A 14675-nucleotide genomic window follows, 5' to 3' on the forward strand; every position below is an offset into this window, starting at 1 on the left:
GGCTCTGTGGTAAAAGGTGGGGACACAGATATGTGCCCCATCTCCCTGTGAGGGCCGAAATCAAGTCAGTGCCTGTCATCTGCCTACTGTCTGTCCATCTGTCCATCTTGCTACCCCTCTCCCCAGCCCAGTCAGCTTCACCTGCCCCTTTGTTGAAGCCTCTGTCTTCAGAGTCTGTGGCACATCATGGAAGATGGTTAAGGCCTGTGAAATATCAGCAAAAGAGGGGACCGGCATGGGGACCCAGGCAGCACATTTGCAGAGGAAGGCCTGCATCCCTTGCCTGATGCCCCTAGTCCCTTGGGCTCACCTCAGGCAAAGGGGCAGGCTGGCTGCTCACACTCAGCTCACAGATGGACCCTAGGGAATGAGAGTGGTGACTTAGGATGGACAAGTGGGCAGCTGTGTACCTGGGTGAGTGGGTTTGTGCATGAGTGTGTGTGCTTGTGTTTGTTTGCACAAGTATGTTTGATGTACTATGAGCACGTGCCCCTATGTCCAGCAGGACCGTCTTGTATGACCTTGCAGCTTAGTTTTAGCTCCGGTCTGTATCTCCCCAAGGACCAGTGTCTCAGCCAGGCCTCTAGGATCAGCCCGCCTGGCAACTGAACACAGGGGCAGTCCTTATCACAGCCTGTGCTGTTGGGCTCTGTCACATTCTTATCTTCACTCCCTTGAGCTCAGAGCTTAGCATCATAAAATGTCAGAGTGAGGCGACGGTTGGGGATGGAATTTAGAGATTATCTAACTCAACTGACCAATGCAAAAACCGAGGCCCAGAGGGGGTCCTGGACTTTGGGCTGCAGTGGTTAGACACTCAGACACTCGGCGCTGGAGAGGCAGGTCTGATAGGGGACTGCATCAGTCTGTCCAGGCTGTACCCTTCCCAACCTAGCTGTCATGCAGGGTTTCTCTTCCTGAGAGACAATAGCCCCTAAGCTCCTCTCTCCATGCTGGTCTCTCATGCTGGTCAGATCACTACTAGTGCTTAATTACAAATGGCAGATGACTACATTCTTATTGATAAACATCGGGGCAGAACTCTTGCATGTATAGGGCTCATGAGCAAAAAATAATAAATTATGTCTTTGGTGCAAATTTTGGGAATGTTTGTGGAATGAAGGAGTGAAAGAGGGAGGGAAGTAGAAAGGGAAGATGAAAGAACATAAGGTGACCAGGGAAGAGTTGACCTTGAGTGGTTTTGGTCCCACCATTAAAAAAAAAATCAGAAGGGGGCCCTCTTAGACAAAATCCCCAGTTGTTCTGGAAAGGGGGTCTCATCCGAATTCATGTGTGTTCTGGAGACCTTTCTGGGCTGCCCTGGAAAGACTAGATGGCTTAGGCTGAGGGTCTTATGATGAGGCCTTGGGAAGGAGGTAGCTGGCTCTTGCTGAGGTGGGAACCCAGAGAGGCTGGGGAGGCTCCCTCTCAACTGGTGCTGATCTGGGTCCTAAGGAAGCTGAGCAAAGTGAGCACTTGGGGCTGCCTTCTTGACACTATGGCAGGCTGAACTTACTGGGTAAAGACGCCCAGAGTAAGAAACATGAGTGGATGTCCCATCCTTAGCACCCTGGAGGTGCTGTTTGCACAGTGATGCATTGTGCTACTGGTGTCCACAGTCCTGGTTACACCAAGCTTCCAAAATCTGGAGTAAGTGTGTGTGTGTGTGTGTATGTGTGTGTGTGTGTGTGTGTGTATCGGAGATTTGTTTTTTATTTGCCTCTGTCTTTCTGGAGCAAGTCAAGCCTATTACTGAAGTCGTAGGGAGTCTGTCTGCAGGAAGCCTCTGTTACCTCTAGTTTGCGAGGGTTAGGGCAACGTTTAATTCTGTATTATCACTTCCAAACGTTTCCCTCTTGTGGCCATCCTCTGTACTGCCCCACACCACGTGTGGCAGGGAGGGAGGTACAGGGGTTACCTCCACATGGCCGTGTTTCCCTCCTGCTGCTCCTTTCATATCTCCTGGGACATACAGGCCTGGGCAGGGGCTCCAGGGATGGGTAAGGCTGAGAATTGCTGGGAGGAATTTTTAGTTTGGGAGAAAAAGCCACAACAGGGAAGGATAGTCCCAGCAGGGCATAGGATGTCAGGTGTGGTGATTGATTCATAATAACACTGTTGCAGGGGCTGGGGATGTGCTCGCCTAGCATGCGTGCGGCCCGGGTTCGATCCTCAGCACCACATACAAATGAAGATGTTGTGTCTGCCGAAGACTAAAAAAAATAAATAAATATTAAAAAATTCTCTCACTCTCTCTCTTAAGAAATAAATAAATAAAACTGGTGTTCTTTAAAAAAACAAAACAAAACACTGTTGCAGGGGCTTATAATGCACGATCCTACAGATGTTTTCCGAAGAAACTTTAAAATTAGCCTGTTGAATACCCACACTAACTCCTGTCAAAACAATACTTAAAAAACCACGAAGACATACATACAGATAATGAGAAATAAAATTTAAAACCGGAGGTGGTGAGCCTGGTGAATCAAAGCAGATGAGAAGTGCAGTAGTATACGGTGTAAGTCACAATGTGAGTAGTACATGACAACCGTATATATGCCCACTTACACATAAGACATTGAGTAATACTCTATTTTTTAAACAACAAGTAGTAGCCTTGCCGAAACAAGGCCTCAAAAAATTGGTTTAAGACTCAGAGTTGTTCCTCTCCACGGAAATCTTTAGTAAAAGGCGAAAGATTTATACGATCTGAAGAGAAACCAGAGCATGCTGTCGTCACCTATAATCCACAACTCGGGTAACAGCAACTACTAATTCACTGATGGTGGCTAGTTAACGCTAGGATTCTGTACATCAAGAAAAAGTTTCAGTTTAGTTTGTAGAAATGTGTCATTTGCACAAAATGTGCGCGGAAACTTAAATTTTTTTCCCTTTTAGACCTGTTTGCGCAGTGCACTGTGGGTATGCAAATAAGTGGAGTCACCTCCCTTTCCATTCAGGAAGTAGTGGAGTGCTCGCCTAGTTACTCCGCGTCACCCTTTGGGGGCAAAGCGGCTAATCCAAACGCAGTCCCACCTAGGTCAGATTTGGGTTTTATCTGTCTTGTATTTTGTGCGTCTGAGTTTGACTTCCTTTAAAGACTATTACATTGAAATAGAAAATAGCAAATAACACTTTGTCACAAAATGCAGGGTAGTCAGTTTCCTCCCTTCGGTCAGAGTGAGGAGTGTCAAGTGGGGAAAATTGCACTCCGCAGTTTGCACTTTCATTTTTCTTACACTGCGTGGCGGGCACACGGGATCTTGGATGTGGTTGTGGTGGTTTCGTTCACCTTTCACGTCAGCACGTACGCTCGAATATTCTGCAGTTTCGTCTGCCATTGAGAATTCCTGGGACCCTGCGCGTTCAGTTTCTGATTTTCTGTCCCACTGGCGTTGCTTCTTGGGGATGAAACCTTGCTATTCCAGTGTCAGAGCTCGAGTCTCTTTAGCCTAAGCTTTACAAATGTGCTGTCCTCTCCCAACAGCCTACAATAGAACTCCTTGCTTGTAAAAGGAAAACTGCTCTTTTTAATTTTTCCAGCTTCTGATGTAGATGTCTGCTTCTCACCTTTCATACCTCTGAACTGAAACTTTCCCCTCCCACTTTGCTGGTTTCTTTGCTAATAAGACAATCGTTTGACTTGTACGTGATTTGCATGTTTAATAGAGCTTAAAAACACTTTTTTTTTTTTTTTTAATACTGGGGATTGAACACAGGGGTGCTTAACCACTGAGCCACATCCCCAGCCCTTTTTTATATTTTATTTAGAGACAGGATCTTGCTGAGTTGCTAAGTGCCTCGCTAAGATGCTGAGACTGGTTTTGAACTTGCGAGCCTTCTGCCTCAGCCTCCTGAGCCACTGTGATTACAGGCGTACACCACCTCCCGTGGCTCTAGTTTTAAAACACTTACTGGATAAAATTCAAAAGCCATAACATTCGTACCCTTTAAGTATACAGTTCAATAGTATTTTCACAGAATTGTACAATCATCACCACAATCTTAATTTTAGAACATTTTTGTCATTCTCCAAAAAAACTGTACCCATGAGCAGTTACTTCCTGTCCCCCTAGTTTTCCAGCCTTTGATGATCACTTTAATGTTCTTGTTCTGGACATTTCATATGAACCAAAGCATACATGTATTTTTTTTTGTTCTGTTTCTTTGACTTGGCATATGTTTGCAGTTTCATCCACCAATACATGTTTGCTATATTTCACAATGTAATGGAAGTTAAAGAGACCCTTGGAGATGCACTACCTGTTAATAGCTATACCTCATAGGGCTTGGCCAGGGGCTAAGGGGACACAAAAGAAGTTTCCCTGCTCCTGGGTTTTTGGGGGCATTCATCTTCTGGCCTTTGCTCTGCTTCCCTCTGGAAAGGTTCTGGTAGCTTTTGAGAGCTACCTGGAAGAGAGCTACCTGGTTAGAGAACTACCTGGAAGCTTCACTTTTGTTTTTAGCCATCCAGGCTCTGATGTCACGGAACTTCCAGGGTTTCTGAATCCCAAAGCATTCAGTCATCCTGTTTGTAAACGTGGGTTTTGAGGGGCTGGTACCATTTCACTGTTTATGGTGTGGCCTACTCCTGCATTTCTGGCAATAATTCATGCTAATCTTTAATATAAGAAATAACCTACAGGTGAGGTGAAGCATGCTTATAATCTCAGCAACTGGGGAGGTTAAGTCAGGAGCATACCAAGTTAGAGGCCAGCCTTGGCAAGTTAGTGAGAACCTGTCTCAAAATTAAAAATAAAAAGGACTGGGAATAAAATTCAGTGGTAGATAAAGTACTGCTTTGTTTTTACTCAACTTCTCAGATATTTACTTAATTAGTTTACCTTCTCACCATCTTTTGGTGTTCTGCAAAGATAAAATACAATATTTAGCTAGGAGAAGCAGAGAGATGAGTATAAACTCTTAAAATAACCAGATGATGACTTTCTGCTTTAGGAAAAAATATATAAAACTTTACTTTCTTTGCTATATAAACTTTGCATTATTGCTCAGATATTGAAAGGCAAAATAAGTGATGTTAGATAACTTGGCTTATTGAGACTCAGATCATCATAAAAAAAGTAATAGATGTGTTTAAAATCAGAACACTAGAAAAATCAACATTGATATTTGTTTCTAACTGTAGTTTTTGTATGTCCTTTTGAAATTGAAAATATACTCAAGTGTCTCTTGGGGTTGTGTGACCCAGGGACATGTTATTTTCTAGTGTCACTTGGCTGAATAATTGTATACTACAGGAAGAAAATTTGCTCTGATTCAAGTGTGTTTTAGAAAAACATTTTAATAAAGACATGAATGTCAAAAAAATAAATAAATAATTCAGTGGTAGAGCACCCTGGGTTCAGTTCCCAGTGCTGAGAAAAAAAAAAGAAAAAGAAAAAGTAGCCACATTAATAAAAATAAACAGGTAAAATTAATTGTTTTATTTACTTAAGTAATAAATGTTAAACATCCCAAATATTAATTTTTCAATAATCAATATAAAAATAATTACTTGTTTATAATTTTTTCAAAGTCTTCACAATCCAGTGTGAATTTATACTTAAAACACATCTTGGGGCTGGGGTTGTGGTTTAATGGTAGAGCGCTCGGCTAGCACATGTGAGGCCCTGGGTTCGATCCTCAGCACCACATAAAAATTAAAAAGAAGATATTGTGTCCAACTACAACTAAAAAAAAAAAAATCTTAATCCAAGCTAGCCACATTTCAAATGCTCCACAGGCACATGTGTCCAGTGGCCACCATACTGGACAGTATAGTTCTAGATCTTTTTGGATCTTTTATGAAGATAATCATATGGACCAATAGTAATGATAACTTTTGTTTTTCTGATCTGTATACTTTTTTTTCCTTTTCTTTATTTTACTTTCCATTTTTATAATTTTCTGTAGTTTCTTGTATTTAACATTACACTGGTAGTGCAAAATCAAGTGGAAGTGGCTTGTCTCCTTTTGGACTCTGAAGAAAAAATTTAAGACACTTTCTATTAATGTGTGACATTTGCTTGGGGTTTTTGGTGGTAATGTTCACTATATTAAATAGATTAATTATGCTAATAAATAAATGAAATTATTAATTAGGATACTGTTATATTAATTCTAGTATAATACAATTAAAATATGTAAATGTTTGTCAGTGAATGGAGAGTTTATTAAACACCTTTTCTGTATTTATGGGATTATCAGATGATTTTGCTTTCATCTCTTATAGTGGTGATCTATAAGAGATTAATATTGAATCATTCTTGCCTGTTCTTGCTGTTTGTTCTGTGATTACTACTTGTGACTAGATTCCAGGACCATAGATACAGGATGCAAATTCAAATGTGGAGACCACATGAAATTTTTTTGAGTTTTTGTTTATGTGTTTGTTTGTTTGGTACTAGAGATTGAATCCAGGAGTATTGTTAACATTTACCTAATCCTTTAATTATTTGTTTATTTATTTTATTTTTTTGTGGTGTTGGGGATTGAACCCAGGGCCGGCCTTGTGCATGCAAGACATTTGTACCAACTGAGTTATATCCCCAGCCCTCCAATCCTTTTTACTTTTTATTTTGACACAGGGTCTCACTAAATTGCTGAGGCTGACCTTGAACCTGCAATCCTCCTGCCTCAGCCTCCACACTGGGATTATAGGTGGGTGCCACCATGCCCAGCCCAGCCTTTTCAAATTCTGCAATGGAGAGACTTTCCCTGGATCGAGGGTAGATGGGGGCTCTAAATCTCAGCACCAGATTTATCTCTTTTCTTGGTTCATTTCTACTCCAGCCTCTATGCTGGCCACAAGGGGATACTGTTTCCTTTTAGTGCTCAGATCTGGCCACAAAGCCTACCTGTTAAATTAAGGTCATGGAGTCAAATATCTTGTTCCCATAAATCCCAAAAGAATTTTGAAATGTATGTTCCTGGTGCACATTTGAAAACATCATATCTATAGTTTTCGTGTGATAACTTACAATAGCATCAGTTTAAATAGATTCAGAAGCTGGATACAATCTGTATCTCCGCAGGTTCTGCATCTGCAGTCAACCAGCTGTGGTTTGAAAATATTAGGAAAAAATTGTATATGTACTGTACACGTATAGACAATATTAGTATTTAATTTTTTTTGCAGTATTAGGGATAGAACATAGAACCTTGTGCCAGCTAGGCATGCAAACTTCAACCCTTGACCTTCAAAAAACCTTCGAAAGATTCTCAATCTTTCTGGAATCAGGAAATAATAATTTGAATTATTATAATACCATTTTACACTCTCTAGATATGAGGAAGGAAGGAAGGAAGGGAGGGAGGGAAAAGAAAAGAATTAAGAAAAGGCCAGAGTAATTAACTCCAAGTCAACTATTTTGACAAGTAATTTGTCATTATTCAGTAAAGAAAGATAGGGATGTCCAGGAATTCCTGAGACATGTAAGTCCTATAAACACTGGTGTGCTTGTGTTCTGTGTTTTCATAGCAGCAATGTTTTGAGTAAAAAAGTGAAAATTAGAATATAGTGCAATGCAAATGAGCAAAAAGAGCACTACACACTTGTAATCCCAGCTACTCAGGAAGCTGAGGCAGGAATACCACAAGTTCCAGGTCAGCATGGGAAACTGAGAGACACCCACCAAAAAAAAAAAAAAAAAAAATCTTGCAAACCAAAATTTTAAAAAATGCCCAAATTTGAGTTAAGGCTTAACACTATTGTATAATTCACAGTCTTGTGCTGAGAAAAAGAATGTTTGTCAGTTGTATAATAAAATTTAATAGGATTAAGATGTGTTCTGGGGCTGGGGATGTGGCTCAAGCGGTAGTGTGCTCACCTGGCATGCGCCGGGCACTAGGTTCGATCCTCAGCACCACATAAAATAAAAATGTTGTGTCCACCGAAAACCTAAAAAAAAAAAAACTCTCTTCTCTTTCTCTTAAAAAGGATTGTTACCCTCAGCCAGTCAAACTCAAAATAAAAGCTGTGGTAGAGCCCTTGCCTAGCACGTGTGTGTTATTTCTCAGCATCATAAATAAAATGAAGGTTCAATGACAACTAAAAAAATTTAAAAAAAAAAATGTGTTCTGGGAAACCATACACCATATGTGTAAACTTGATTCACCCAAGTTTTACTTAAAAATTATTTAAAATTTGTTTTGGAGTTAAAGCATGCATCTCAAGAGTTCATCTAATAGCGCATACACTCAAAAAGAAACAACTTAGCATTTCCATTTTACAATCCTCTAATAAGAATAAAATAAAACCCCAGCATCGAAATCTCACTGAAATAAAAAGTTTAATGCTTCATAAAAACTACCCAGATGAGAAAATAAAAAAACACAACACCCAAAGGAAGAACCGTGTACACACTTAACAACTTTAAAGAAGCCAGTAAACTTACATAAGCTGAAGGAACAGCTAACATAGAAAGACACCACTCACCAATCTTTCTTTTGAACAGTTACATATAGCCTTGCTGAAAAGCAAGGCCTCAAAAAATTGGTTTCAGACTCAGAATTGTTCCTCTCCACGGAAATCTTTAGTAAAAGGCGAAAGATTTATACGATCTGAAGAGAAACCAGAGTATACTTCTACCCCTTTGTAGTCCCTGCCTGGAGTAACTGCAATGCCTAGTTCACTGATGGTGGTTATTTATCTAAAGCATTACTACCTGCAGAAGTTTACCTGATAAATTTTGTAAATAATAACTCATATTCTTAGAAACTAGCATAATGAATAAATTTGTTTTCATGAAAACACTTGCACTATTTGCAGTGTCTTATGGGTATGCAAATGAACCTGAATAATTACCCTTGATACTCCGGAAATATCTTAGTTCTGCGGAGCCATCTAGGAGGCGAGCATTTGTTCCCAGGTTTAAACGAAGTGCTGGTCATCAGAGAGGTTCTAATTTAGTGTATTCATACACTGGGACTTTGAGTTTGATTTCTTTTAAATAAAGTAGTTTTCTTACAGTTCGGACCGGGAGGGTTGGTAAAGGGCAAAGGAATGTTTGATACAAATTCTGCATAGTGGCCATCCACAGTTGCAATGAGGGGTGTCCTAGGGGAATGAGAAGTGCTTCCACTTAGAGGTTATCAAAGTTGTTGGCAATATTCTTTTCCTTAAATTCGGAGGGCGCATTAGAGTTTTATTGTATTATTTTTCTTTGAACTATGATTATGTTATTTGTGTGTAAAATATACTTAAATTTTTAAAAGGCTTTTTTTTTTTTGGTACCAGGGACTGAACCCAGGGGCATTTAACTAGTGAACCACATCCCCAGACCTTTTTGCATTTTATTTAGAGACAGGGTCTCCTAAAGTTGCTTAGGGCCTCCCCAAGATGCTGAGGACACAGGCGAGCACCACTGAGCCCCGCCAAAAGTTTTTTGTTTTGTTTTGTTTTGTTTTTAATACTTTTTTAGTTGTAGATGGACACAATATCTTTTTTTTTATTATTTTTTAAACTGTCCATGGACCTTTATTTTATTTATTTATTATGTGGTGTTGAAGATCAAACCCAGTGCTTCACACATGCCAGGCAAGTGCTTAGCCCCCTCACTTTTTTTTTTTTTTTTTTAACACTGGTGTTATGAGAAGCTTCCTCTGTAAAAATAATTAATTATAAAGGGAGGGGCGGTTTCCTGAACACAACATGGCCCTTCAAAGTTTGGTGATTGTATCTTTGGGGAGTGTTTCTTTACCCCTGGCTTTTAAAGGGAAATTCACCTTCTGCTCCATTGGGCTTCCTTAGCAGTCAACCAAGAAAGGAATGAGTAAGAAGTAAGGTGAGCCATGCCAGACTATGGAGGAAGTTGTGGTGCTTCAGGGTCTTCTGGATCCAGAGTCTGATCCCTGCACTTCAGTGGCCACACTTCCTTATACATGTGGCCACAGAAGTACTTAAGACTTCTTCTTCTTTTTTTTTTTTTTTTTTTTTTTTGGTACTGGGAATTGAACCCAAGGGTGCACTATTACTGAGCTACATCACCAGCCCCTTTTATTTTTTTATTTTGAGAGAGGGTCTCATTAAATTGCTTAGTGCCTCACTAAGTTACTGAGGTTGGCCTTGAACTTGTGATCCTTCTGTCTTTGCCTCCCAAGCCTCTGGGATTACAGCCATGTGTCACTGGACCCCACTGACTTAATTTTTTGTGATATGCATATCATATATTCATGAACATTGTAAATCTTCCCCCTTATTGCTGGGCACGCTGGGCATAGTGGCACAGGCCTGTAATCCCAGTAACTCAGGAGGATGAGACAGAAGGTTTGAGGCCAGCCTCAGCAATTTAGTGAGGATCTAAGTAACTTAGTGAGACCCTGTCTCAAAAAATAAAAAGATCTGGGGATGTGGCTTAGTGGTTAAGCATCCGTGGGTTCAATCCCGGTACCAAAAATTATATGTACATTATATATATATATTTATGTGTGTGTGTATATAATATACATAGTAATATATAAAATATATGTATTGCTCCCTTATTGAGATCTATTTTTGTATCTTTCAGTATAGTTTTACAATTTTACCATGAAGATTTTTGTTAGATGTATCTTCCTTTTAATACCTTGTAGTTTTTGTAGCTAGTATAGATTATTTTTAATATGTATTTTTTGTAGCTATAGATGGATACAATACCTTTATTTTATTTATTTATCTTTATGTGGTGCTAAGGACTGAACCCAGGGCCTCTACCACTGAGTTACAACTCCAGCCCCAGTATAGATTTTTATTTAATTAAAAATTTTAGTTTTTGGTATTAAGGATTGAACCCAGGGTCATTTTATCACTGAACTACATCCCTAGTCCTTTTATTTATTTATTTGTTTGTTTGTTTATTTATTTATTTATTTATTTTTGGTACCAGGGATTGAATCCAGGGGTGCTTAACCACTGAGCCACATTCCCAGCTCCCTTTTTTTTTTTTAATACATTTTTTTTTTAGAGAAAGAATTTCAATATTTATTTTTCAGTTTTCAGCGGACACAACATCTTTGTTTGTATGTGGTGCTGAGGATTGAACCCGGCCGCACGCATGCCCGGGGAGCGCTCTACCGCTTGAGCCACATCCCCAGCCCCCCCCGCCCCCCCTTTTTTTAAGTTGTAGATGGATAGCATGCCTTTATTTGTTTAGTTTTTTTATGTGGTGCTAAGGATCGAACCCAGTGCCTCACACATACCAGGGAAGTGCTCTGCCACTGAGCTACAGCTCCAGACCCCCCAGACCCCCCCCCTTTTTTTTAAGAGAGAGAGAGAGAGAGAATTTTTTAATATTTATTTTTCAGTTTTTGGTGGACACAACATCTTTATTTTATTTTATATGGTGCTGAGGATCGAACCCAGTGCCCCATGCCAGGCGAGCACGTTACCACTTGAGCCACATCCCCAGCACCCCCAGCCCTTTTTTGTACTTTTATCAGAAACAGGGTCTTGTTGAGTTGCTTAGGTCCTGCTAAGTTGATGAGGCTGGCTTTGAACTCAGGATTCTTCTGCCTCAGCCTCCCAAGCTGTTGGGATCATAGGCATGCACCACTGTTCTCAACTAGTATAGATTTTTAAGTATAATTTTATAATTACCTATTGCTCATATACAGTAATGCAGTTGAGTTTGTTTAAAATCGCTCTTAACCCCTCAGTTTCAATAAATGGTACTTTTTTATTTTTTGTTTTTTTCCTCTGTGCTGCTGAGGATCAAGTCATGCTAAGCATGCACTCCTCCACTAAGCTACATCCTTAACCCTGGTAGATTTTCTTGAATGGTCTGTGCAGAGAAAGCCTTTCATCAAAGTGACAACAAGTCTTATTGTTTTTTTATTTTTATTTTATTTTTTGTACCAAGTATTGAATTGTGGGAAGCCATCCTGACACGTGACTGGGCGACTCCCGTTAAGGGTCTGAGGCTTCTGGCTGTGTCGGAATTTTCCCGGCCCTTTCCTGATGAGAGAACCCGTCCGTCCGTGTGGGGGTGTGACTGACCACTGACCCCGGGGGCCCAATCACTGACCCTGACCTTGGAGTGCAGTCCCCCCTCAACCTTCATTGGATGGAATTATCCCCTGAATTTCTTGTTCCCCAATAAAAGGCTACTCCCTGGCGTGTTCACTCTCTCTCTCCTGCTATCCCTGAGTAATCCTTGCTGCCCTGCTGGGCGGTTAGAGGAGGGAACCAGAGAGGGGAGCCGTCTCGGACCTGGCAATAGAAATAAGGTAACTGAGTCTGTGTGTTTTATTTCGATCTCTTCTAACTAACTTTATGCCGAGAACCTCATTAATGAAACCATTGCGCAGGCCGCGTGGTATTGAATCCAGGGGTGCTTTACTACTGCTTTATTCTGTTTTTAGTTTTGAGACAGGGTCTCACTAAGTTGCTTAGGGCCTCACTGAGTTACCAAGGCTGGCCTGAATTTGAAATCTTCCTGCCTCAGCCTCCTGAGTCACTGGGATTACAGGTGTGTACCACCATATCTGCCTCTCATTTTTTTTTAAGAGTTGATGTTTTTAAAAATCTATTTTTTGTGGTTGTAGATATATAGCATACTTTTATTTTATTTGTGTATTTTTATGTGGTGCTGAGGATCAAAACCAATTCCTCACACATGCTAAGCAAGCACTCTACCACTCAGCCACAACTCCAGACCTCTTATTCTTTTTATTATTCATTTTTCTTGTTTTCTTTAACTGGTTGAAAACTCTGGCAGACAGAGACATTGAAATGAGTAATGATAGTGGGCATTTTTTGTTTCTTTTTTGATGACTTTTATGATCACAATTAAGTGCCAAGTTTGGGGTAGATGGGTTAAGCTTCAGGGACAAGCAGTCTGTGCAGTTGCATAGGGTCTTATGCTTAGAAGGTTCCAATTGTGCTGTTGCCTTAATGAATTTTTTGTGTGTATGTGTGTGTGTGTGGTTGTAGATGGACAGAATGACTTTATTTTATTTGTTTATTTTTATGTGGTGCTAAGGATTGAACCCAGTGCCTCACACATGCTAGGCAAGTGCTCTGCCACTAAGCTATAGCCGCAGCCCACCTTAATGGAATTCTTAATAAATTTTGAAAAGAGCACTGCATTTTCATCTTTCCCTGGGCCTTGAAATGTTTCTGGTAAGAATTCTTTCCTTTCTCCTTCCTTCCTTCCTTCCTTTTTTATGGTAATGGGACTTAAACTCAGGACCCCATCCATGTATGCTAGACAAGCGCTTTACCACCGAACCACATCCCCAGCCCTTTTTATTTAATTTAGAGACAGTCTTGCTAAGTTGCCGAGGCTAGCCTCAAACTTTCAATCCTCCTGCCTCAGTTTCCCTAGTAGGAGAGAATTACAGGTGAGTGCCATCATACCTGGGGAACTTTTTTGTTTCTTCATGGTGCTTGGAATTGAACCTGAGGACTGGTGTATGATAGGCAAGGGCTCTATCACTGAACTACATCCCCAGCCCTAATAATGTTTTTTTTTTAGTAGACTTCATTTTTCAGAATTTTTTTTTTTTTTTAGAGAGAGAGAGAGAGAGAGAGAGAGAGAGAGAGAGAATTTTAATATTTATTTTTTAGTTTTCGGTGGACACAACATCTTTGTTTGTATGTGGTGCTGAGGATCGAACCCGGGCCGCACGCATGCCAGGCGAGCGCGCTACCGCTGGAGCCACATCCCCAGCCCAGAAATTTTTTTTAACTACAGAAAAATTGTGAAGATAGTTCAGTGTTCTCATGCATTTCACACCCAGTTGCCTTTTTTTTTTTTTTTGGTAGATGAACATAAATATTTTATGTATTTATTTTTTATGTGGCGCTGACAATCAAACCGAGTGGCTCACATATGCTAAGTAAGCGCTCTGTCACTGAGCTGCAGCCCCAGCCCTGTTGCCCTTGTTTTTAGCAGCTTGTTAGTATGATATATTTATTACAAAATCAGTCACTCTGCCTCTTCTGCCCTTCCAACTCAGTAAGACAGAAACTCCACTCCAGATGATGCAGCTAACAGTCTCCCCAACCCACCCGCTCAGCTTTCTTTGGTTGTCAGGACAACCACATTTTTCATTTTGCCCCCAGCAACTTCTGGGCCAGTGTAGCTGGGTGGTGGGGACTCCCTTCTTCTGTCCAACCCCAACCTATAGGAAACAGGCTCTACCTTGGACATTACTATTGAGAATACTGGGCACCGCGTTATATTTGCTCCAGCTGGCTAGGTAAGCTTCTAGGGTATGAGAAGCCAATCAAAAGGACCTTGGGCTGCTGCCATTGAAAGGGGCACATTGCTCACAGGGGAGTGTCCCTGAGAGAGGTTTATTATCGTTGATGTCAAGTTGGTGGCAGTGACTTAGGACAAAGCAGCCCGCTGGTGAAAGAAACATCAATCAGTTCCCAACGGAAACGCCTGTCAATCAGCAGGATCTTCTGGCCAATCCTGAATTTCAGCCAGTTCCCCCGACCAACTCCAGCGGGACAGGGAACTCTAAAAACACCTTTTCCTGTTCCAAGTCCTTCCCTTTCTGCTGTAAGCCCCATAAAAGTCCAGTCTGGTCGAGCCACCATGCGGTTTCTCCTCAGACCCTTCCCCTGTCCACTCTGTGGGTCTGATGAGTTCCACCCGCCAGTGAGTCTCAATAAAGCCTCTTTCAGCGGCCTTTTAAAATCTGCCTCCTTTGGGAGCCGCCTGTTGCCTGATCTCACTTCAGAGCCC

At 40.9% G+C, this 14675-nt stretch overlaps 2 non-coding genes across 2 annotated transcripts; both read right to left on the bottom strand.

Annotated features, from left to right (window-relative positions):
• Positions 1-2613: 2613 nt before the first annotated feature.
• LOC124080672 (U5 spliceosomal RNA) lies at positions 2614-2729 on the bottom strand. The gene has a single exon (XR_006847759.1). It is a non-coding gene; the product is annotated as a U5 spliceosomal RNA (small nuclear RNA).
• Positions 2730-8464: 5735 nt separating this feature from the next.
• Positions 8465-8582, bottom strand: LOC124080673 (U5 spliceosomal RNA). The gene has a single exon (XR_006847760.1). It is a non-coding gene; the product is annotated as a U5 spliceosomal RNA (small nuclear RNA).
• Positions 8583-14675: the final 6093 nt, after the last annotated feature.

Source organism: Marmota monax, unplaced genomic scaffold, assembly GCF_021218885.2.
Source record: "Marmota monax isolate L192 unplaced genomic scaffold, Marmota_monax_Labrador192_F-V1.1 WCK01_AAM20220418_F8-fsc00078, whole genome shotgun sequence".
Classification (NCBI taxonomy): domain Eukaryota; kingdom Metazoa; phylum Chordata; class Mammalia; order Rodentia; family Sciuridae; genus Marmota; species Marmota monax.